The sequence below is a fragment of the Euprymna scolopes genome, chromosome 22 (genome assembly GCF_053919585.1).
Source record: "Euprymna scolopes isolate OS-2025 chromosome 22, ASM5391958v1, whole genome shotgun sequence".
Lineage (NCBI taxonomy): Eukaryota > Metazoa > Mollusca > Cephalopoda > Sepiida > Sepiolidae > Euprymna > Euprymna scolopes.
This window is the reverse complement of record NC_136503.1, coordinates 73,800,834-73,828,041: the sequence shown is the minus strand read 5'-3', so window position 1 is coordinate 73,828,041 and position 27,208 is coordinate 73,800,834.

The window sequence follows — 27,208 nt, the reverse complement described above, 5'->3', positions numbered from 1 at the left end:
GACGCCAAGTCGTAAAACGCAGTGTAAAAATCCCGCTGTAATGTTTTCTAAGGACGATTAGTATCTTTCACTTCTTTGATTTTTCAAAGCGGATTTCTTTATAATGTGTCTTCCATAAATCATTGTGACATAGATGACATTATCGTAAAACTAGCAAAACAGTTTTAATAATATAGAATCAATCAAATAATTAATCAGCGACCAAGAAGTAAAATAGTTTAAGGAAGTAAATGCTCATTTATATGTTATCTATATCGATATAATGTATTCGTAATATGTTAGTATGCAATAATATTACGTAGTTGTGACTGAAGAAGCAGAGTAAACGAGATATAAATCAGTGTGTGTGGGGGGTGTTAGGATGCCATTTGGTTATTCTGATTTTTCATGAGTTTTAACAAAAATATAAAAAAATGTACATATTTAATTATTATTTATTTTGAGGTAGGACGATTTGAGGCTTATATGTACACAATTGTCTGAATCGATCAAAAAAGAGTCAAGCAAAATATCAAATAACAAATTTCAGTCGATATGAGTGGAGGTTTCGCTTTTCTCCTCTCTACCCGGGGTTATGGAAATGACTATAAATATAAATAGAGTGTGTTTATAAAAATGTTGGTATTTTAAAACAAATAATCAATAATCAATAAAAGGTCTGTCTTTTGCATCTTCATTTCTGATGCAATAAAATTTGTTATTAATAAAGCGTTAAACTGTTGTTAGAAGAAATACCCGATCTACCTGTGTATGATGACAATATCATAATCAATATTTCGATGTGATAATGGCTAAGCCAATCACACGTTAACTTAGTATCTAACGCTTTTCCAGGTCATGTAATTTCCTAGTACGAAAACTCTGAAAAGGCTTATATTTTCAATTTACTATAAAGCAGTAAAAGTAATTGTAAATAAGCTGTGACGCGATTCATTTTACAAACTACTTAGTTTGCCTAAGCGGTAATAAACGAGGCGTCATGAAAATAAGTTTTTTTTTAATTCAACAATTTCATTGAGAAAAGATAGACAATGTCGAAAGCTACGTAAAATGTGCGTTTGAATACTTTGTAAAATAAAGGGAGGTAACTCCAATTATATAATTCAATTGCAGTGTGTTAATTCTCATAATTCTATCTTAGACCGATTATTTTTAAGCAAGTAGGGCACTTGGAAGTTCGACGGCGTTAGAAATATATTTAGTCAGCAAATAGATTTTGATGAAGCTTATATTTTTTTAATAATGAAAAACTCGGTTTTCTTACAGAAAACCCCCCACAAATTACGCAGCTAATATGGGTTTATTAAACTTTTAATGAAAATAGTCCATTGAATTTTTAATATCATACTGACACAAAGGAGATAAGCAATTAAGTATTAGTAAATATTCAGAAAGTAATATTGTGCTACATTAATATATAATAGAATACGCATAATAAAATATCATTGTAAGAGAAAATCTTTTATTTACGGCTTCAGTCCAGAGACTCTTGGCGGGCAATGCTTTTTTTTGTTTTCATTTTTAATTTTTGCCTAGTTTTTTTAGAAGTTTCCTCTGTTACGTAGAGTTTCTGCATGGTTTTCTGTGGGGAACCGAAGAAGGTCGAAATTACAACGAGTAGCTTTATAATACTATTACATCAATGACTATATATCATTATAATGATATGTAAATAACAGGGAACATCAAAGGGGGGTAACACTCCTATTCTTGTTCATGTTTTTTTTTAAATACTGCGATTTTGGTTCGTTTTTAAAGACGTCTGGCCTTTAAAAATGTATTTGGCATTTTAAAATCGTAAGGTACGGACGAACCAATGACAACTATCAAGCATAATTATATTTATCGGTTCTATATTAGCAATTTTCTGAGCTGGAATATATTATTTTTTAGAATATGAAAGTAATAAATGAATAGTATGTAATAAAAATATTGTTAGTTGGCATAAATTAATTTAAATATTAGGCATATGTTTTACAATAATACGTTTCGTTTAAAATTTTAATATTATTAAATTCACCTAAGTTTTCATGTACAAATGCTATGACAACGATATTCCACAGCTGACTAAAGCATGTTTTTTTTCAAGTCAAATTAAAAGTAACTCTAAAATTATCAAATTCTGCCAATTTAAACTATTCTAACTAATTTTGATTATGTAGTTTCACCGTCTACCTAACACACTAATTAGCTTTATCCTAGCATGGACCTTTATACTTAAAAAACCCTGTTTCGTTAGCACAGAAAAAAAGAAAATAATAATAACAAAGTAATTATAATGATAAACTCGCTAATATATGTGTAAATATTATTGTATTTGTTACATGTTATTTGTATTGTATATGTGTCTAAATTAAAAAAATAAAGCAACACTTTTTCAAGGAAATGGTTTGAAGGAGGTTTGTGAATATTTTTGGTTATTCAATACGTTTGTGTGTGTGTGTGTCTGTGTGTGTGTGATTCTGTGTGTGTTTGTGTGCGTGTCTCTGTGTGTGCGTCTGTGGGTTTTCGTGTGTATGTCTGTGTGTTTTCGTGTGTTTATTATATCTGTGTGTTTGTGTGTGTCTGTGCCTGTGTTTGTGTGTGTGTTGTTATATATATATATATATATATATATATATATATATATATATATATATATATATGTATGTGTGTGTGCGTGTGTGTGCGAACGCTTGTTTGTCCAAACTGGATATCCCTATACGAGACATACAAAGTTGTACTTTATTCAATTGTGTTTATAAATAAAAGTTAGATAAATAATAAAAGAAGACTTCCAGCATTGATATAGGTTTAGTGCTGGGGCTGCTTGCATATATTCATTATTTGGATTCAACTTGGAATATTAATAGGCAAGACATCCTTAATTACAGAAGAAACTAATTGAAGTAAGGGATAAAACAAGGGAATCTATAAACCATTAAATAGATGGATATTGATAAGGCATAATTAATGCTGGTCTGTTGGGATGATTATCAGATAAATACCGAACATTAATGTAATTTCGATTACAATAATGATAGATAATCGCATAGGGGTTAGGTAAAGAAAAGATACCGAGAAACTTAATTTTGAAACAAAAAAAATATTGCATCGAAGACATCGAACTGATATTATATCATAGCAGTGATAGATTTCGTTGTTATGTGAAAGAACTTCTTTTTTTGTATTGTTCGAATTCTTTCGACAACCGTTCCTAGCCTGAATATTATTTTTACAATGTTTCCGAATTCCCGATTTCGACGGAAACTTTCCCGACTTCGACAAGATACACCCAGAGAGGGTCGTAGGTTCCATCGGGGAAACTTTGTGGAAGTGACACTAAAGATAAGAACAGTAGTCCGAATAATTCAACTAATATGAATAACCAATCCTCACTTCAAAATTTGCTATATAATATAAGGTTGATCTAAATGACGTTTTAATAGGAATAATAGTTGGATAGAAATTGTCTAATACAAAGCGTGAACCCACATGATTCAATGAGTTAGCGATAACAAACGGTCATTATCGCAATGACAGGAAATTCATATTGATCCTGGTATTTAAATCTTTTTCTATTTGTTCACAGAGTCTACATTTACTGTTTCCCCATGTTTTATCTGTTTACGTTGAATCTGATTAGTTCAAATCGCGTCCTCCTGTGCAACTGGTATTAGAAATTCTGTTTCTCTGATCATGTGTTCTTCTTTGCCATGTTTAGGGGTTTTTTTCACGATCATCTTCATTTGTTTCCTGATGTATCGTCCATGAAGTGTATTCACTCCACACCTTCTTTTACCTTTTTTTTATCTGGTTTCATCGGTTCCTGCATTGTTCTTCTTGACGGTACCTCTAACTGCGCTAATAAACTTTTCTGTGTTATTATTTGTGAAGATTCTACACAGTCTACACTATTTAGTTGTCGTTTGTTTTGTACTTTCTACAATATTATCTAAATTGGTAAGCCTTCTTTTTTTTTACCTTTTCACTTAGACTCGGCGCGTATCGTCATTTTGGTCTAATGTCTCGTACATTGTCATTAACTTCCTCCTTTTTCTGATCAATATGCTTAAATTCAGCGCATGATCGGACCAGATTACACAATTACCGATATTGCCTAGGTGTTGATTCCTTTAACTATACTTTTACTCTATTCGTTCGATTCAAAAAGTTCCCCTATTCTTCTCAGGTATGTTTTTCCAATTTTCTTTTTCATTTCTGTAGAGGTGATATTGTCTGCTTTGAGAACTCCCCAAAATATTTGTCATGTTCACAAAGCACCTCCCCTTATTTGAGATGTTCTACCCCCCCGTCATGTGTTTCTAGGTTATCCTTTCTCATCCTCAATAATGCATAGTTTTTCATTTCAAATCCCACTCTAATGTGTTGGCTGAATATTCTCGTTGTGTATATAGAGTGGTTCATTCTCTGACTTGTATCTTGTATTCAGCATAACATTTCCTATGCAGTTAAGTGGCTTCATGGCCATAATAAACAGTAGTGGTGATAAGTAGTGCTTTAGGAAAGGACATATTTGTATGCTTATCTCATTAAGATACTGTCGCCCATCTACCAATTCCAGTCGCCAGGTGTCCATTTCTTTTTTAATAATAATAATAATAATAATAATAATAATAATAATAATAATAATAATAATAATAATAATAATAACCACCCTTCCGCTGGACAAATGCCAAGAGAACTGGGATATTGGAGGTTTATTGTCAATCAAACTCAAGTGGAAACCAATACCCCGCTGTTAGGGAGAAATTGAATGAAATAGACTTTTGCAGATCTTCATTTCCAACTGTTATCGAAAGAGGTGTAGAGTACTGGAAATCTGGGGAGACTTGCTCTCACTGAACTTCCGGGAAACACCACAGGTTGTTCTCAAGGAGACATCGTTGATGACCTATGTGAAAGCTCCTTGCGCACCACCAACGCCACCACCAATACTACTACTACTACTACTACTACTAATAATAATAATAATAATAGTAATAGTAGTAGTAGTAATAATAATAATAACAATAATAATAATAACATTAATAATAATAACAACAATAATAATAATAATAATAACAACCACAACAATAATAATAATAATAATAATAATAATAATAATAATAATAAAAACTGTACGATATGTTGTATAATTTAAGGCATTTAATTACCCATGTTTCTCGTAATCAGTCCAAGCTATGGTTCTGTTTTTTTCCCTCCTGATATTTTGATCTATGTATAATAAGCGGTGTATTATTTTCTTTTATTTTTCCGATATCCTTTTTGTTCCTCGAATATTAGTCCTGAGTGTTAAGTGATTATTGGCTTTGTTCATCCAGTTATGCTTTTAAGATTTTCAACATGGTTGGTGAACAGGTTATGGGCTTGTAGTTGCTTGTGATCGTCCCCTTTTCAATGTACTTTTGTATTAATGTAATCTTCCTTTGGTCATCCAATATGGAACTTCTGTTTTTAAGATATATCTTCCCAGAATTTCCATCAGTATTTACCATGTATTATTATGAATTTTTATGACGTATATCATCATCATCATCATCATCATTATCATCATCATCATCATCGACATCGTCATCGTCATCGTCATCGTCGTCATTATTATTATTATTATTATTATTATTATTATTATTATTATATCGTCGTCGTTTTTATTCATTCACTACGAGTTCTCACATGGCTTTTTTCAACAATCACTCACCGGTTATAACTTGTGATGTTCCCCGGATTACCGGTCCTTTCACCTTTTTAAATAACCGTTGCAAATGACATTCCGTTATCGCAACAGCTGTCTACAATTGATTTATTGTACCAAAGGCAATTGTGATTCCTAGGGGAATAGGTGTCAAAACGCCTCTCTAAAATCCCAGTGTTCGCCGCATTTTTCCAGTATAGAGCTGGTCAGTGCTTTATTCTTCTGTCTTTCAACCTTTCTTTACATTATCTGATGCTTTATTTTATTCATTATTTTATTATTTAATCATCAACATTATTATTAGTAGTAGTAATAGTAATAATACTAGAATAGTGAAAGTAAAAGGAGTAGAGATACTAACAGTGGCAATAGTATATAGTAGTAGTAGTAGTAGGAAGAGGAGAAGGAGGAGGAGGATAATCATATATTCTGTTAAAGCTGAAGTGGACCTCTTCAGCACTCTTTTCTTTACAGTGACATAACAAAACCGTTTTCTAAATTTAGATGGCGAGGAACTTTTGCGCTTCCTTGTCCCTTATTATCTCAGTAGAGATATCCCGACTCATAATCTATTGTTTCGTTACGTTTTTGGTATCTGCCCTACTGAGATATAATACATGGTCTCTCCCTGTAAAACAATCGCAACACATATTCGTATAGCTATATCAACCGTCAACAACTTCCCGACGCCTTTAGCTGTGCCTAAAACTAAACTAAAATTCCGTGCGCAGATCTTTATTTTTTATTCCGATGATACCACGGGGATTTACATCGGCTGACTATAGCATGCCCATCTTCAAATCTAATATAAATAATATTTTGTTACGTCACACTCGAAATCTAACCTTACCCATGTTTCATCAAAACAGATAATGCTTTCTCACCATTAACCTAATGCTTAACGCTTATGCTTGAGTGGTTTGCGAGCCTTGATAAACCGGGCTCCTAATAAAAAACTCATCGTAAGATAGTCTTCTGGATTCATTTCTGGTGTACAGATAATAGCAACACTCGGAATTTACTTAGGAAATAAAGTTCAAACACAGCGAGTCCATGCGAATTAAAGGGCAACTTGACGTTTTTATTTCCGAGGGTTCAGTTTTAGTAATAGATTACGTAATGCCGAGTAGGTATCTGTCATGTGTACGCATTTCAATTATTAATTCAGTATTCGGTTAAAGCTTGGTTTAGAACAGATGAGAGTAGCATAATTTGCCAACGTTATATCACATTACGTTTAAAATCAAATATAATTCCGATTAAGAATAATCTCTAGAAAGGCTCGCGATAGAATTTGGGGATGGAAATGATAAGAGTAAGATGGAGCAAACATATCTGGAATGATGGAAAATAATCTGGATTACTAATTCGTTCCATTCCACGCTTTATCGGACGCGATTAATGAAAGGGGTATTAAAATTGGTAATGTAAGTTTCACTTGCTCATTCTATGTTATTTTATTTTATAGTCACCATTTTTTTTAACTTTGTGTGTCTTCACTTTACAAAGTTTTCACACATTATACCGCTTCATATAATTCTTTATTTATTCTCTTTCAACTAATGTCGCTTTAGTGTTATTATTATTATTATTATTATTTGTAGTAGTAGTAGTAGTAGTAGTAGTAGTGGCAATAGGACTAGTAGTAATATGATTAAAGTCATTATTAATATTATTGTTATTATTATTATTAGTAGTAGTAGTAGTAGTAGGAGTAGGAGTAGTAGCAATAGTACTAGTAGTAAGATGATTAAAGTCATTATTAATATTATTGTTATTATTATTATTATTATTATTATTATTATTAGTAGTAGTAGTAGTAGTATGGGCTCACAAGGAGCTTTCACACAGGTTATCAACGATCTCATTGAATACAGCATGTGGTGTTCCCTGGAAGTGACAACAATCCCTCCCAGATTGCTCCAGTACTATTCACCTCTTTCGATACCATTTGCAAATAAATATGCATTATCGCAATAGCTGCTTGCAGTTGATTTCTCGTTGGGAGTGGGCATTGGTCTTTACTGGAATAAGCCTCCCCAGGGTCCCAGTTCTCTCCGGACTTATACAGTGGAGGCCGGTCGTTGTTTCCTCCTTGACTACTTGGCTATTGGCTTTCATTCTCTTTTTTGTGTGGGGGGGGACAGTGAATTTGTAATGGGGCATTGGGGTGGGCTTGTAGAACTTATAGATATACAGCTTCAATTTTCTGGATTTCATGTATCGTTTCATATTTTTTCTCTGTGGCAGTTTGTCTGGTCTACTCTTTTGGTGCGTGTTGATTAGCCTCCATATTTATTATTATTATTATTATTATTATTATTATTATTATTATTATTATTATTATTATTATTATTATTATTATTATGCCAGTATTTTTGCAACCAACAGCTAACCGCAGTTTTTTTTTAATCCATCATTTATATTTTTCAATTAACTTGTCTTCATATTGCATAGAAGTGTGTGTTTCTTTGGTTTTAGCTGTTTTCTCATTCAACGTTTTGTCCTATTTAAAATGGCCAAATTCGTTTTATACGTAAATAAAATTAATATCAGACATTAGGATAAGATGACAATCCAGGGCAATCCGAAGTGTAAATGTGGTATCGTGGTGAATGTTGATAGAAATGTAATAGACAAACTGTGAAAGACACGAAAGAAGAGTATTTATATTAACGAGTACAAAAGAAAAGAACACTGATGAATGATGAATACTTGCACTCCAACTCATAGGACATTTCATTGCGCATAACTTATAAACGTGCCCGTTTCTCTGTTCTCTTTCCAGATTTCCTTATGTGCTATCTACTTTAATGTTAGCTCATTTTTCAACCGATGATAATTCGACGAAGAATACTAAGCGTCTTTTGTATATATGGAGAATCGATCATATGTTTTCTTATTTTAACAGTGAGGAGACTGTTTGAATTATCGATATAATTAAAACAGTATGATAAGACAAAAGATTTCTCGTGCCACGAAAAGGTTTGCTTTAATAAAAAGGGTAACAAAAAGTGAGAATAACAGTGACCATTTACACTTCAACATCATACGACATATTCGCTTATATCTGAAAAATGCGACCGTTGCAATGATGATCGGTATGATTCTCAGGTATAAAAGAACACGAGATTGCTGGTGCCTGGTTCATTCAAAAATGTATCACAAACAAAAATGAATAAAAAATTTCTCCATAAAAAACGCGATACACCAGCAATCGTGCAAGATAGCTCAGGAGTAAAGGTTTCTTACACTGGGTATAGAGTCCCGATTTCAAGTTTTGCTAGATTTAGCCACTCTAATTAGTTTTATTAGTGGGTAATAATATTTTTTTAAAAATTCATATGTTGCCCCACATTGGTTGGTACAAAATTGGTCAAAGGAAAAATTATTTCCAACTCACAATGCACTTTAATAAAATTAATTCAAAAAAGTTTCGCAAATTATAAACAACACCTCTCTCTCTCTCTCTGTCTCTCTCTGTCTCTCTCTCTCTCTGTATATATATATATATAAATATATATATGTATATATACATATACATATATATATATATATATATATATATATATATATATATATATACTAGCAAAAAGTACCCGTTGTTGACCGGGTTCAAAAACACCCTCCAGAAAATGAACACTGATTTATGAAAGTATGATAGGTTATGAAAAGGAAGGGTTGTAAAGAGATGGCTTCGAATTTGGGGGGTATCAAAACCAAAGCAAAATATGATGAAAGTAAAAATAAAATAGATAAACCCCATGATTTATTATACCATACCTGTTGACACTGAAACACTTATCACAATATTCTGTGGATCTAGATTAAAAACACCTTGTTAAACTTTGTGACATATTTCCATTTCATGGAGGGCAGGTGAGAACGAACACGCCATAATTTTATCATACCATATTTCTTCAAACTGAAACATAATTATCAAAGTATACTTACGCAAATATATATGAAAAGTCTTTATTAAAGTATGTGCTTATTTCCATTCTATGGAGGGCAGGCGCGTACGCAGACCCCACAATTTTATTATACCATCGTTATTTAAGTTTACACATACTTATCAAAGTATTCTTATGTGCATCTATATCAAAAACACTTAAAACAGTGTTTTTATTTTTTTTATTTCCATACTTTGTGGACCAGGCGTGAACGCAACCCCCACAATTTTAATTAACCACCGTTCTGCCAAATTAAACATACTCATTCCTGTGTCTCGATACATCTTCTATCATTATATGTAATCAGTTTTTTTTAAAAATAGTCAACAATATAGGAGCCTATTCGTGACCAGACACACACACACACAGCTATTCAGCTTTATATATATATATATATATATATATATATATATATATATATATATATATATATATATATAGGTTTTTACTAATTACAATTTTTGCTATAATGCATGCTTGATTACAGCGTCATCTTGATTAGATGTGAATTTTCCATTAGATAGTTTTAATGACAAATTCTAAGGTTATGCTCCGATGAGTAAGGTGTGCTAATGAACAAACATTAACGTCGCTATCGCCGTTGTTCTTTTTTTCTAATTCCTACTCTATGATTGACACTTGATAACATTCTTCGATCGTTTGGCCTGATCATAAAAGCGAAGAACAATTAAGCATTCGCCAATCAGCTATTACCTCGAATATTCGTTATCCCGTCTTTTCAGATACTTCGCGAAACGCCATTATCCAAAGCAATTTGAATGGCCAAGAAAAACTGAATGTCTTTTCAAAAACAAGTTCTAATGCTCAAAATGGCCGCAAGGTGTATAGTTTATCTAGCTTAGGTGCCCGTTTACAAGGAGCCGAGGATTATTTTATATTATATATATATATATATTTACTTGCCTCGCCGGGGGAATAAACATGTGCAAGGACGTCGATTTTAATGTGGGAAAATCCCTCTCTGAAAACATATGCAATCTAGATTGTACGAAAACAAGATATGTTTCACTCTATAGGGACATTTCCTTCAATGTCGAGAATAAAATAAAATATGCGTAGTCTAAAAAAAACTCCGATTCTCTGCATGTTCCTGTCTGTCAGAAACTATAAAACACGCGTGTAAGAGAAATTGTACATCATAAAATGGATAAGATTAACAGGCATTTAGTACGTGCATCAAACTTTATCAAAGACGAAACTGATATAGATCTCCACCAAATTCTAGCTAATGATTATGCTCGCGACGCACCTATTTTTATACCTCTTTTTCAATCAAAACAAATATATTTAATTTGAAACGTAAAAGGATACATTTTGGGATCGTATCTTACATGGAAAGATGCGGATATGAGCAGCAACATGTGTGTTGAAATGACATTAGACCTCATACAAATTAGTACTCAGTGGGGAAAGAAACAGAGATAGAATTCTGAAGTCGAAGAGTCTGATATAAAAAAGAACATTAATATTAATAGTAAAAGAAGCGCCATTTTCAAAGTGACAGATAAATGATTTTAATTAGATTACAGATATCGTTCCAAGAGTAAAGATCCCTTACTTTTTTAAACATTAAACGATAAAGACCTACACAAATGGGAGCAGTGTCAGTAAAATGATTGCTCTTTTGTACACTACATTAATTTTCTACATATGTATAACCATTCCCAATGCACCCTTGCGCTTAATCATACGAGTCGTCCTATTTTTTTGCCTAGAAATGTTTAGTAGCTAAAAGACTAAAATTGCACCATAAAACGAGAGATTGTTTCCTTTTCCAGAATTTCCTTTACTACATAATCTCAACTATTCCGAATTCCGTTTGGCCAGGAACACAATGACACGTCTCTAGTGTTGTTCATTTAGAGTCGCAAAACGAATCCGAAATAAATATCTGATATCTAATAGTGTAGTTCAGGGCAATTTACGAACGAATCTTACAACAACACTACGATATTTTGAAAGCGTATTGATAAGAGGAACTCATAGGTTTCTTAGTTGAAACAAGAATCGTGGGATTCCAAATTATGATGAAACTTAGAACAGTGAAGAAAATATGATCATACACTTACTTCTCGTTCGAATCTCAAGGGTTTCTTCCTAACGCTACCTTACACTATAATTTAAACTGAGTAGAAAGGCGAACTGCAGGTTTATTTAAAGCAGCAGGGTAACCCGCGCTTTTCTCTTAATGTGTTCTTTAGTCCTCTCATTCCAGGAGTGATGTTTCTGACAAAAAGAGGATAACTAATGCTTTTATTTCAGAATTTATTCTATCTAACAATTACCTATAGCAAGTTTTGGAGATTGAAGTACTATATTTTCTTTGTTCCTTATTTTAATTTTCTAGTTCTTTGTCTGACGTGATTTTCAGTAAAAATATTTTGCTGACATTAGATTTTTAACAGCCAAGTTGTAATAAGCCGTCCTGCTGTAAGCCAAAATGGGCGGTTACAAAAACTTGTCCATACAGACCTCTCTTTATTGCCAGATTGCAATTAATGCCGGTAGATCGTCTTCCACTGAACACTTATAATTTAGGATTCACGAGTGAAGTTTATGTGAATAGGTGGATGTCTATGATCTCTTTTTCTGATCAATCACTCTTTTCTGACTTCTTCATAAGTTTGAAGAATGCATTACAAGAAGAAAACATACAATCAAACGCTAAATAAGATATAACAATCTCGTTGATATAACGTATATAAAAGAACATTTCTTCGATTAGTAATGGAAAATGCAATCCTATAAAGGATTTCATAAATTAATGGCCGCTTCTAAATTGCAATATATTGGAGAAACTGTTAAATACACAAGTAAAAAAAATAATTGAGCTGTCGATCGAAAGCAAATTTTCTTATATTTATTAGAAAATTAATGCAGAAAGCATTCGCCAGTGAAAATCAATTTTTATTTTCTTTCAGTATGTTTTTAATAATAATGGGTTTATTCCGATATTATCTGGACGTCTGTGAATACATTAGAATATCATGTCCCCAGGGGGGTGAGGTAAGCAACTATAATAATAATCCTCAATTATTGTTTTAAAAGACAAGCCGCTTTTTTACCTTTTTGAATTTTTTAGATGAGGATTCGTTATTCGTATTATTTGAATTTGTTCGACTACTGTTCTCATCTTGAGTCTTATTTTTTTACAAAAGAACGCCTTATTTTCAAAACAGGGGAAGCATGCCTTTGTTTTTGTCTGCCATGGCTGTATAGATTGCCTAAGTGATCCGCAATTGTATTTTTCGGTCGCCCATCTTCCAAATTAAACATTTAACATTCAGGATAATATCACTTTTACAATTGATAAATCTAAGTTCTCTGAGTAGTGCTCCACGGGTCCTTTCCGGCGTGAAATGCCGCTAAAATTCCTGAATTCGACAAGATACATCTGTAGAACATTGGATGATACATCTACCGAAACGTTGTGAAAATGACACTCAGGAGTAGAGCAGTTGTCCGAACCTATCAAATTATACGAATAAACCGCTTGTTTTTACGTACGATTGCATATAGTAAAAATAACCGTGTATGGTAGTTTTATTTTTCCTAGTAATTGTCCTGTCATTAAATTGTTACTCTCTTAAAATTATGAAACTGATGCAAGCATAGGTGCGTGTGTTTGTCATCCATACAAAATTCATGTTAGCTTAATCAAACGCAATCTGTTATGCGTTAATATTACATGCATCCCATTAATTAAAACATCCCCTGTTTTTCTATAAAAATAATTATTTACTAGCAGGACCTGTGGAAATTCCACAGGGGACTCATTCATATGTAATTCTGTAGATGTTCAGTGTAAATGGGGACGCTCTGATATTATTGTAGCTTTTATGGTAAAACTGCAAAACTATTTATCTAAGCTAGCACGTACGGCTAGCAAATCCCGCTCGTAAAGAACGCTTAAATATTTAATTTTAATTAATGCAGATTTCGTATATATTATTATAGAATAAATGTTCTGTAAAATTTATATATTATGACTCGAGTGCATTAGTTTGTATCGAAACTTAAAAAAATTATGAACACACACACACGCACGCACACACACATATATATATGTGTATATATATATATATATATATATGTGAGTGTATGTGTATGTGTGTGTGACTTGGATTCCTTCAGCCATAATCGAAACCGAAACAAAAACGTATGAAGAATTCTTTATAAACGTATTCATAAAACTCATTGGAGTGCTATCAGTTATAATTGAAACCGAAACCAAAACTTATGAAAAATTCTTGATAATTTTTTTTGTTTAAATAGATGATTTAGGTGGCATTAGCTATATTCGAAACCGAAAGATAGACTTATGAATAGTTCTTGGTGAAATTATTTATGGCGAGCAATTGAAGAACATAATTAAACGACCCGGATGTAAGCGTGACACAAAAATAACACACGCTACCGTATTAATATATAGATTCAACGCAATGGTTGTCTCATTGCTGAGGGTTCTTATCTTACTTCTTGTTATTTGCAATACAAAAGCTTAGGATTCAAATAACAGTTACTAAATATTCAAGAAATAAATAGTTTTCACAGAAACTGTTAAAAATAGTATTTAAAAACTGTTTTTATTTATTGTGTTTATTATGTAACATTTTAATTAATAAATATACACGTGTTAACGAACTAAATTGAATTTATTTACATAAAGATTAGCAGAAATATATGAGTTTCAAGATTTTAAAACAAATACGTTCGAAATTGCCAAGAAAAAAATATTATTTAAGCTGTTAAATTTAATGTTTTTAAATTATGTCGCTTGCGTAAGTATTTTTTATCTCCCCCACCCACGACTTGGGAGCTCGAAACTATATTTTTTCTTAACAACAGGTGGTTTTTAATATATATTAAAAAGCATATTAACATTTCTACGCGACCATACAATACTACTTGTCTGTAATAAAAAAGAAATGATTATATAAAAGCTCATGACTATAACACAATGTGAAAACATTTTCTCACAAAGAAAAACTACAACAATTCTTTCATTACTAACCATAGTCTATTGCAATATGGTATGTGGCGACATGTATAAATACCCACTCTATGAACTCAGTATTATGAAAATGAAAGCACACTCTATCATTATTGTTATGTGGCACTATATGTTAGTGCCACGGTGGCTAACACACTCTACAGCATGGCCGGGTGGTGATTTGCCCATGAGCGCAGAGATACACAGAAATGCAATCCCAGAATTCCCTTTCTAGATCGAACTGGCCCTGACGGTATTCCAGTTATAGTAATCAAAAACTTCAACCATAATTAGCGCCCATACTTACAAAACTGTTTAAACATTGTCTTAAGGAGAATAGCTCCCATCACCCAGGAAAATCTCATTAGTATGCCCTGTATTTAAGAATTCAGGTGATCGCTAATCTCCCTCCCAGTACAGGCCAATACAGGACAATCCTGTGCGTCATGAGTAAGTTGCTGGAATCTGTGTTAAATACAGAAGTAATCAACCATCTCAATAAAAATAACCTTCTTAGTGACACTCACTATGGTTTCCGTTCTGCTAGATCTAAAACAGATGTGCTTACAATTATATCTCATAGGATTAGCAAATCTCTCGACGGAGGCAACCATTCTAGGGCAATTGCTCTTGACATATCTAAGGCCTTTGATTAGGTATGGCATAAAGGTTTACTTCACAAGATCTCTAGCTATGGTATAGCAGGATATGTCTTCTCTATTATTAAATCATTTCTTTCTGATAGGTTCATAAAAGTAGTAGTGGAGGGGCAAAAATCAGAAGCTCACAGTATTAATGCTGGTGTACCTCAGGGGTCCATCCTAGGCCCAACTCTTTTCCTGATCTACATTAATGATCTTCCAAATCACATCCTTACATCATTTGTAGACATTTATGCTGATTACACTACCATTTATGATAGCGCATCTAAGACAGTAAACGGCCAAGTTCTCTTTGATTCTCTCTCTGATCTTGAGCACGTGGTACAATGGGGAAAGGAGTGGCTGGTAACTTTTAATGCATCTAAAGCCAAGCTTCTCTCTTTACATCATCAACATTCTGATCCACATCTGGCATCGATTGACATGAATGGCTCTCGTCTTCAGGAGGCTTACAGTTTTGAGAAGCTTCTGGGCTTGAAAATTACTCCTGATCTTAAATGGAATACGTACATAAAATCTGTTGCCAGGCCCGCTGGAACAATGGTGGGATCTTTCTATCGATCCACAAGATATCTCACTGCTGATGCAATTCTCTATCTATATAAGAGCCAGGTACGTCTAAGGATGGAATACTGTTCCCACATCTGGGCAGGAGCTGCTAGAAAGAACTTGTCCTGCCTTGATAGAGTTCTAAATAGACTTCGTAGCCTCGTAGGAGATGTCCTTTTCTCTTCCTTGCAACCTCTATCTCACAGAAGAGATATTGCGAGCTTGTCTCTGATGTATCGTTATTTTCATGGAAAGTGTTCGACTGAGCTTAAGTCTATCGTCCCCCCTCACCAAACTTTCACAAGAAACACTCGTCTAGCTGAAAACACAATCAATAATTCCCCCACTCTTTATCTGTGCCTAAACCTAAACGTAGATTCCATGAACAAAGCTTCTTTCTTAGCACTGCACGCCTGTGGAATTGTCTTCCGTTTTCCTGATTTCCGGATGATTACAATATTGTTGTCTTCAAGTCTGACGTAAATAAGTTTTTGATGAGCCGTTCCATATAAGTTAACAAATTTTCAGAATATTCATTACTAATTATTACTATATTTTCCAATTTCTACTGTACACTCCTTAACCCCTGGCCTTGATAATGTGGTGATGCCTGTGTAAAAACAAAGTCTCTTTTTCGGCCGGATGGCATAGGTTGAGCAAGCGGGTTTCTGTCTCTCCTTAAACGAGAGGGGGCGACCCCTACCTCAGCACTAGTTTAGCATAGTTAGTTTAATAATTGTAGTATATGTAAAGTGTAAATTGATTTTCTAATATATATATTTGCATAATAAATAATTCATTATGAGTCATAAGTATTACGATTGTGTTGTGTAGTGTGCTTTAATGAGTCTGCCATGAATGTCTCCAACAAACAACGAAGTGGTTCGGAGAACGAAGAAAGAAAATTCCAACCAGAATGCCACCAGGGTGCAGAGGTCATCTTGAGAGAATAATGGAGCCATACCCACATCCAACAACTCAGGTACAATTTTCTTCTTGATATACAGCCCCTAATGACTGGCCATATTCAAATCCTCATGAGACCACTTCTAAGACATTTAGTGTAACATGTGAAGCCAGTCACACGCCTGTGACCGACTGATCGTGTTATAATTAAATGTTGAACGTAAGAGAACGTACGCGGAAAAAAAACACGGAAGAAATAGAAACGGGCAACAAGGGAGTAAAACAATATTAAATCATTGAGACATAAAATATGGCAAAATATATTTGAAAATATATTTGTCAATGAAAAAACAATCTTCTTACGTATTTCATTTATGTAATTTTTATGTGTGTGGTTTAGTATAGTGTTATCGTTGGTTTTACTTAACGTTTAAAATAATTCTACTCTGGTAATACGTCATTGATCCTAACATGTTTTTCCGGCACATTCGTAAGATGTATAGAGTGTATTTATGCCTGCAAAAGCTTGAACGTTATATTATGTATCTTCAATAAAATTATTCTATTTTAACCAACAATTAACTATATTTTCACATTTAACTTGTGCTATATGTAACGCGTACTAATTGTCAGCGAAGCAATATTTGATCATTTCGTGTGAATACTGATGCACACAAAACCAGTTATTATTTATTCCTTTATGTGTTGAAATAAAAAAAATGTAATAAGTTCTAGGTTGCACATTTCCATCGCACTGCATATCGATATTCTATGACTGATTAGGAAAACTTTCTTACATTTATATCAGATATAACTTTACGTTCCCTGTTTTTTGAAGTGCCCCCTACAGTATATTTTACAACGTTCTCACCAGTTATCAAGGTCCGAAAGCCACTCCGGTGTAAGGGTTATTGCGTGTACGGTACGTTAGTATTGGAGATTTGATAAAGTGTCTTACGTAAGGGGGCGGTTCATCGGGGTATTTTTATATTGGACTTGAAGGCATCCAGGTTGTAGTTAGGTGGGAAACAGGCAAACGGAACAGAGTTCCACAGACGTGCACTTCTAAGAAAAAAAGTTTTGTTCATGGAATCGACGTTTTGGTTTTGGCACATATAAAGAGTAGGGGATATTTTTGATAGTGGTTTCGGCTAGACGGGTGTTTATCGTGAAAGATAGGGGTGAGGGAACCAGAGATTTAAGCTCAGACGAGCACTTGCCACGGAGGTAACGATAAAACAAAGACAGGCTCGCAACGTCACTCAACACTTGATGTACGTGTTCCATTTCAGATCAGGAGTAAAGATCAAGCCCAGAAGCTTATACAAAACAGAGAGCTTCCCCTAGACAAGAGCCATCCATTTCAATTGTGCCAGATGGGGACCAGAGCGTTGATAATGTAATGATAGGAGGTTGGTTTTAGATGCATTAAAAGTAACCAGCCACTTCTTCCCCCACTGTACTGGGCTCGAAATCAGAGGAGAGAGAATCAGAGAGAACGTTGACATTTACGGCCTTTGATGTGTTGCCGTAGATGTCCGTGTCATCAGCATAGATGTCAACGAATGATTTAAGTATATGGTTTGTGAGATTAGGAAGAGAGTTGGGTCCAGGATGGGCCCCTGAGGGACTCAAACATTAATACTGAAGACCGCTGATTGCTACCCATCATCAAAGTATCAGATCTGACAATGGTTAATTGCTTGCATAAACCGCTTCATAACCTCCAAGAAATTCCAGCAAAATCATTCCAACATGTGCAGCGGCAATGACGCACAAAATAGACTTTCTATATTGCTTTCAATGAAATAGATCTCATTAAACTAAAGCCACGTTCAAGGCTGCTAGCAAACATTATAAAAGAGTAAAGAATGCGGGAAATCGGTAGAGTTAGTATTTGCAGTTTATAGTTGCTGAGCACCAGCTTGCTTATTAATAGATTTAGCGACTAACACGCATAGTATAGAACAGACAGGTGTCCTTTATTGCAACCATCATCAATAGATCTGAGGTAATTTCTTTAACATCTGACAAAAAAAACTCTTTGTCAAGAACTTTGCAGAACACTCCCCTTTTTGACACTAGGGTTGCCATGCCCCCATATTTTCTCATGTGACTGAAAATACACCAAGCCTTATTTATCCCCATGTGAAATGGATTGCCCTCGTGTTGGGGAAGCACTAGGTCTTCGTAAGGTTCTGATAGCGCCATTCACTCGTGATCTAAAATTGAACACATATATCAAATCTGTTTCAAAGATCGTTGGAAAAATGATTGGATCATTCTACAGGTCTACTAGGGATCTTACAGCCAGTGCAATTCTCTATGTGCATCAGAGCCACGTAGGTCCGAAAATTGAGTATTGTTTGCACACCTAGGCAGAAACTGTTAAGCGCGTGCGATACTGGCTTGATAGAGTTCAAAACCAGTTCTGAAACTGAGGAAATGATGCACTTTTCTCTTCTTTGCAACCTCTTTCCACATAGGAGACGTTGCGAACTCGTCTCTGGACTATCGTTATTTTCATGTCAATTGCGCGTCTGAGATGCAATCTGTGACCCTCTTGCTAAACTTCATAACACTCGTCCAGCGAAAACAGATATGAGCAATTTTTCCCACTCTCCAACCGTGCCTAAATCTAAAAGTTAATTTCAGAACAAAGCTTCATTTTAAGGATTGCCGAATGTGGATCACTGTTGCGCTGGCCTGCTTCATGGCCGACTACAATATAGTAGCAATCAAATCAAATGTTAACAAACTTTTTTTTTAAATAGTCCGCTTTAATAATCCAATTGTTATCCGGTCTCAACTGTTAACGATTACTACACTACCGCTTACATTCATTAACCTTTATCCTCGAGTGTTCTTCAAGCCTTGATAAGTAGTGGCTTGGTTGGGAGACAATGTATGGGAGAATATAATGGCAAAAACCGTACAATTTCTCTTGCATAACTTTGTATCAAAGAACCCATTCCTTTTGATTTCTATTGGTGTACTGCTCTAAACACGCGTTGATATTTTCAATTTTATATCAAACTATTACCATATTCAAGAAAAAGAGGATAACTCTAACATTTGAAAGTATTAAACTGAATCTATAATATCCATCTGCCAAACTCTCACGCACCCACTCACACATACACACACAGACAGACACACACGTACATATATATATATACATGCATGCCTGTGTGTGTGTATCTGTGTACATGTTTGTGTATATTATAAACATCTTATAAAAATTAATTAAATTTAAAAAAAAAACATTAAAAACTTGTAAATGAAGTATACAAATATTTAATAATGCGACAAAGAGTTAAGATAAACTCGAAAGATATGATTCCGCAGAGTTTCGAAAAATGCTATTTTACTCATCAGAGAAAAGAGGTGTGGAAATATATGATCAATTTTGTAGATTTATGCATTAAGAAACTACAAATATGAATGAAATCAGATTTGCATAAACAGTTTTTAAAAAGTTGAAGTTATATATGTATATATATATATATATATATATATATATATATATATACGTATATATAACAGTTATATCTACAACTATATAAAAGTAACTTTGTGTGAGTTCGTTCCTTCCTTATATCTTCCGAAATGGCTGAACCTACATTTTCCAAGTTTCCAAAATGTAATTTACATATCTGACAGTGTTCTTAGATATGTTTTGTAAAGAAATTCATCCGATAATAATTTAAAATCGTAAACATCGGATCTTAAAAATAACCTTCTTGTTATCGATGACAAATAATTTTGCCAGTAGAATATTTTCGGTTGCACAGGCAAGGAGATAATAAAATCTCAACAAATAGCATACTCGTAGAAAAAAAAACAGACTTTTTTACATCTAGGGATATGGTTTAGTTGTAACCTATTATAAACCGAAGGATCCCCTGTTACAGCTCGGCTGTATCTCAGTATATTATTTGATTTTTTTTTTCGTATTAATGAGATAAAATTACGATAAAAGAAGTTACACAATTAAAAATCGACGCAATTTATTTCTTTGTTTGCATATTTAAAACTATACATTTGATAAACTACATTATAATTATTAATTAATTTATTATTTTTGTTTGTATTTGCACAAAATATCACTCGTAATATATAATATTCAATAAAGGATTGAATCTATAAAATATCATGTTAAGCACATTGTACGGCCGGGCAACGCCGTGCCTCCAGGTAGTATGTATATATATATATATATATATATATATATATATATATATATATATATATATATAGTAATGTTTCGCAACCCATCAGTTCGGCTGGACAAGAAACTACCTCAAGGCAGGATCGAAACCGATCGGCCAAACGACAGTCGGATCTTCTAATCCTTGCACTATTCGGCGGCTACAATGTTGGCTGTGGATTCACAATGTTTTTCCATTATCCAAAGTATCTAAAGCTCAATTTGTTTACGGTAATGATAATTTGTATTTGTGTGTGTGTGTATATATATATATATATATATATATATATATATATATATATATATATATATATATATATATATATACACAAATACAAATTATCATTACCGTAAACAAATTGAGCTTTATATATATATATATATATATATATATACAGCTTTATATATATATATATATATATATATATATATATATATATAGTCATCCACATGCAGTACTGTTTCGTTGTATCACAACTCATCAGAGCAATTAGACATACACCTTCTCCTGCCGTGGATTGAACCTACAACCGTTGACAGTCGGCAGCTCTAAACACTAGACTAAGAATCAGTGCCCGTAAATTTTTTCCTCAAATGGCATTTAAATTAGCATTAACCCGTCGAAAAGTGCTCAAACTCTCAGCTTGTTTACAAACAAACAGTGGGCTTCGCTTATTCGCTTGAATATATATACCATTTAACCTCAATTTGTCTATTTTCTTAATAAATCTGTGTCGATGATTTCTTACCGGAGAAAGACAACCCCATGAAAGACAACCCCATGGTTCACCCGAGGATAAAGGTTAAATCGTTCCAAGTGGCCAACGTGGCAATACTGTGATAATCAATAATCGAGGAATTTGGATATAATTTGCTTATTAAAGAGAACAACGTAACAAGTATTTATTTAATAATTTGTAAAAACCTTAGATGCAGCTTTGTGATATTTCGTTTCGCAGACCGTTAACCTTGGAGTGAAACTATCTTGATTGATTTTTTTTAGGTACCGATTAAAAGTAAGGGGAATTGGTGAGAATTTTTGTTACAAGATAAGTGTTTGTTGCTGATGTTTTTCAGGAAGGGAGACCATACCTTGAAGCTCAGTCGAGCAACCGGTATACAAGTCAGTGATAGGTGCAACGTTAATTTATCTTGACAAAATGAACTGAATGGGAGAAAATGTATCTCGCCCAATTGATTTCAAAGCAGTTTCTTTGCCCAGTTTAGACAGAAAGGGTACTCTTAGCGGTTCCTCCCCAGATGTGATAACAGTCCTTGATATTGGTGCTTATCTCAGCGTTAGCTTGGCTTTAATTGGAACATGAGGTCAACGGCCGGATTATGTGAGTAACACTTATTTTTGGTTGCTGTTTGACGTAAGCCGCCGATAAGCAAATCACAATAATCGAACGATGAATGATAACAAAGCGGCGGCGCGGACGATCTTTGTATAAATATTGGAAGAGGAAAAAACACCATTTGTTACATGCAAATAATAAGGAGTACTTACATAATTGTATCTTTAAAACCTACTCTTCCAATGAACATTTGTTTTAGAAAACCACACAATGAATACTTGAAAAAAAAAAAAAAGCAATTTACTTTCCAGTGTTCATTTTTAAAAATCTTTTAAAACATACAAAATAGCAAAACCTATTTGAAAACAAAAACTAATCTTTAAACATTTATTCTTAATTTCCTTGGATCCTTTGTCTCCACAAACATTTATATTTGCTTCTTCTAACTTTACTTGAAAGTTATTATTAAAAAAAATTGAACAATAAAACACAAAATTACAGTAGATATTTTTTGTTTTTCCTACCGGGGTTTCACTTATTATATTTATTCAGTTTGCCATTTTTTACGCGGCGTTGTTATGATGTTATCGGCGATGCTCGGCATAATCTGACTGTTGACGTCATATTCCGTCTGGGTCACAATATGTGTGACACTATGTTTTGATAGTGCTACGAGCCGTCGTGACCTTTCCCAACCCCCAGTATAGCCAGGAGGTGGTTGGGTCTCGCACGGAGTAATGCAGAAAAAGGGAACCACAATTCAATTTTGTTTCCCTTAATCTCTTTTGTCCGGACACCCATGATATGAGCGCGTATTTTCTATACCTCTGTAAATTAGAGGAGAGGAGGCACCCCCTCGCTTAGCTCTAGTTAAGGTTAGTTTGTTAATTGTAAGATTTGCCAATTGTTTTGTAATATATTGTAAACAGTTTTGCAAAATAAATAGATTAGCTTATTTCTCATATTTTAAAATTGTGTTGTGCATTGTTTGCGCATGTACTGAACGTTTTCCTTAAGTCAAAGGACACCCAACCTGAAGAGGATCCTAGTCAGTATACCAACGGAATTAAGACGTCATCCTGAGAGAACGAAGGCGCACGCACAGCCAACTCCCATGTATGCTTTTCCTCTCCACCCAGACAAAAAGACGTCTAACCGACAGATCTACATACTCAGTCCCTATTGACTGGCCCATCGTCACAGTATGGGGCCGTATCGAGGGCATTTACTATAACATGTGGGTCGGTCACACACCAATGACCGACTTATAAGCTTACATATGCACTAGTACACAGTCCGTAACCTCGACCCTTATATAGTTACATGATTATGTCGGGGGTTGGGTACCTTCTAAAACGGTAGAATGATTCAATAATTTCCCAGCTATTTGGCAACAGATCTGATGGAAGCTTTCCATTTGGGGTCCAATGCTTTGGTCAGTCCTAGTAACTTGTCAAATGTGCTTCTTCTAGACGAAATCCATTCAATCTAATAGACTAGATATTAAACATATTCTAAAATGTTTGGAAGAAGTGGCATACAACAAGAAACAATAAATTACTGATTAATGAGGCATGTTTATTAAACCCTTAGATTAATGCGGGTGCCAATTATATTCTACATGGATGCACTGTCGGGTACAATTTTCAGTAATTAATCATACTGCTTTACTAAGAGGCGGTGTTTAATTCATACTTCTATGCGTTCAGTTTGTTTGCAATGCAATGCTCACCAATTTATAAGGAATGCGTTTTAAGCGCGATCTGGTGCCAAGTCCTATTTCATATCAGAAACTATTATTGTTTAAAACAAAATTTTCCCCAAGTACTAGGATATAGATAGGCTTCCACTTAGTGTAAATGCATAGTTCATCGTAAAACATAAAACGAAAGATAAAGAAAATGCACTCTATATAGACAATAAATGTAACTAAATAAAAACGATAATACTGTGTACATATTTTGAACGTGCATTATGCAGTTGGCAAAGTGCACGCATAATCCTAATGTTGATAAAAGGATTATTCGTGTTGGGCATGAATAAGGTTTAAACAGATTCCTAATGGTGATTAACTATATATATATATATATATATATATATATATATACATATATATATATATATATATATATATATTTGTGTGTGTGTGTGTGTGTGTGTGTGCGTGCGTGGATACCTCCGTTCAGTCCGGAAAGAAAATAGATAGACTTTGTAAGGAAATCTGCGCGAGAAATTATGAGACAAGGATAGCGCTATCGCCAACAATCCCTCCCCACCCCCAATTTGAGTCGGCGCTGATTGAGTCCCGTTGCATAGTGATGTCCATAACTACTTGAAACAAAGATAAGCAGAGAGCATATACGGCACGTAGAATTTCAATATATACGAGCTACCTTAAATAAGTTTGCTGACATTTTTCGTATGGGCACTTTTATTAACAGTATACAGATGAAAGTTAAGTCCCCTTAGAACGGATATCTTCCGACTGCAATGCACTTGTCCCGTCTCATTAACTTCTGGAATGCTTCATGGAATTATCTTTTGTGATCGAGTCAATGATCATCGTCATAACCTCTTTCATCTCCTCAATTGTCCCTAAACGATAGCCTCTAATGTTTTTCTGTGGCTTAAGGAATAACCAAAAGTAACAGGGAGCAAGGTATGGACAATGGGAGGATCAGGAACTTGAAGATAGTGTTGTCAACTCTACGCTTACGACGAACTTTGCGTTAATCTTTGCATCTTCACTTCCTCACGAATAATTGTGTGTAAAGTCCCCACATTGACAGCAGACTGTGCACTTATTATCTCTATAGAAACACTACTGCCCTTATCAACGAAAGTCTTTATTTGGCAAAATAAGTCTAGTGTTCTGATATCCTTACACCTCGCACTACCTGTCATCATCCTTCCAAAAATTCTTGCTTTCCTTAAATCTTATATGCCACTCAAAACTGATACTTGATTCAGGCAAGATGGTCCAAAATAAGTCTGAAGTAATACAATATATTTGTGTTGTATTTAACAAAAATTAAAAGCGAATTTTATTTCATATGGTATCTCTAGTAGTTTTTTCACTTGCAAAATGCATTGGGGAAATTCAGCAGTTGAAGCAATCGGGATTTAGTAGGTCGTATTCCGATTCCGGCCGAAGCTGTCCATTTTTAACTGTAATCATAAAAATAGGTCAGCCAACTCATATATTGCAGAATCCTACTGAAATTTCAAAAGTTTACGATAATTTTAAATGCCTGTACAAACCCTCTGGAAACTTATTGAAGCCACCTTATATATATATATATATATATATATATATATATATATATATATATATATATATATATATATTTCTCATAAGATCTTTGACTTACTGGCAGTTTCATCAAATACTTTTCCATGCAAAATCCGATCCTGCATTTTGCTAATTACTACCCTCTGATAAGAAGGAAAGTATTTCTTCGAAACTCCGCGGATTAAGAACTATCCACTTATCAAGTGTTTTCATTTTCAGATTAAATATGTTTTTAACTCTTTTCAAAGTGTTTTATAACATGTTTTATTAATTGTTTGCTCGTATATATATATATATATATATATATATATATATATATATATATATATATATATATATATATTATTATTATTATTATTATTATACTGTTGGTAGAGTTTTTCAGTAACTCATAACAACAACACAATATGTCATTCCAAAGAGTGCTCAATGCATGAAACAGAGCAATATATTGATTGTTGTTGCACATTAGCAAACGTGTTTCAATGGCCCCCTAGCAGGGAAAATCACCTCATCAGGCCAAAAATTATCCACGAAACTTTCAATAAAGACCATCCCTTTATATTAAAGTCAATTTTACAGGGTTGAACCATTCCAAAAAAGAAAGAGGGGTACTGACAAGCTATATCAAAACAAATATAACCTATTCACAAAATAATGTTAGGTTTTTCAAGGTATAATTCTGAAGCAGATTTATTATAAGTTTGCATTAAATTTTCTAGCTCCAACCATTATAATTATAATTGTTTTTCGTTTATTTTGTTAATAAGGATATTTAGAACTATTACTCCAATATCAGAGCAATCAATAAATTTAACTAAGGTTTTCTTTCACTTAAAATCGAGATATAAATATATACATATATTACTAAACTATAAGTTTAGCACTATTTCTCTATATAATACAAAAGTACCGACATATATACAAACAAACGTGAAAATTTATATATATATATATATATATATATATATATATAAATTACTCTTATAATATGGTGAAGAATATTAGTAACTAAGTCTAATTATATTATTCACGGTAAAAATTTCCCTAAAAATTATTTTTATAAAGATTAATATATTCTTCGTTAAAAATTTAGCGTTTAAAATAGATTTGGCATTTAAAATAAATAAGTAAATAAATAAATAAGATTTAGCGTTTAAAATCCTGAAATACATTTTTTGTATCTAAATTATCCAAATAAACAATTGTTAATACTTTCTGTTTTTTATATCAATCATTTCATTATCACGTGTAAGTTATTTAACGCAAACCCGTTGACAACGATGAGAGCATTTTACAACGTATTATTTTAGTGTACGTTTTCAGAGTCCAAATTTATTTTTGTTCGCGTTTAAATTAAAAGATATATAAAAATTTGAATTTAACCTTAAGTATTATAATATCTGTTCAATGCACATTTACCTTCAATATGGCAAACAACTTTTAATTCAATGGCTGTAAGTTTTTTTTTTTCAAAAATAAACAATTATGAACTGAATGACTCATAGAAATCTATCTATATTCTTTTTCATTTTAGTATACTTACATAGAAATGTTTCTGTTATGTAACAAAAAATATTTTCCGTACGCCACAGGTGTCACGCTCATACATTAATTCAATAGGATGAT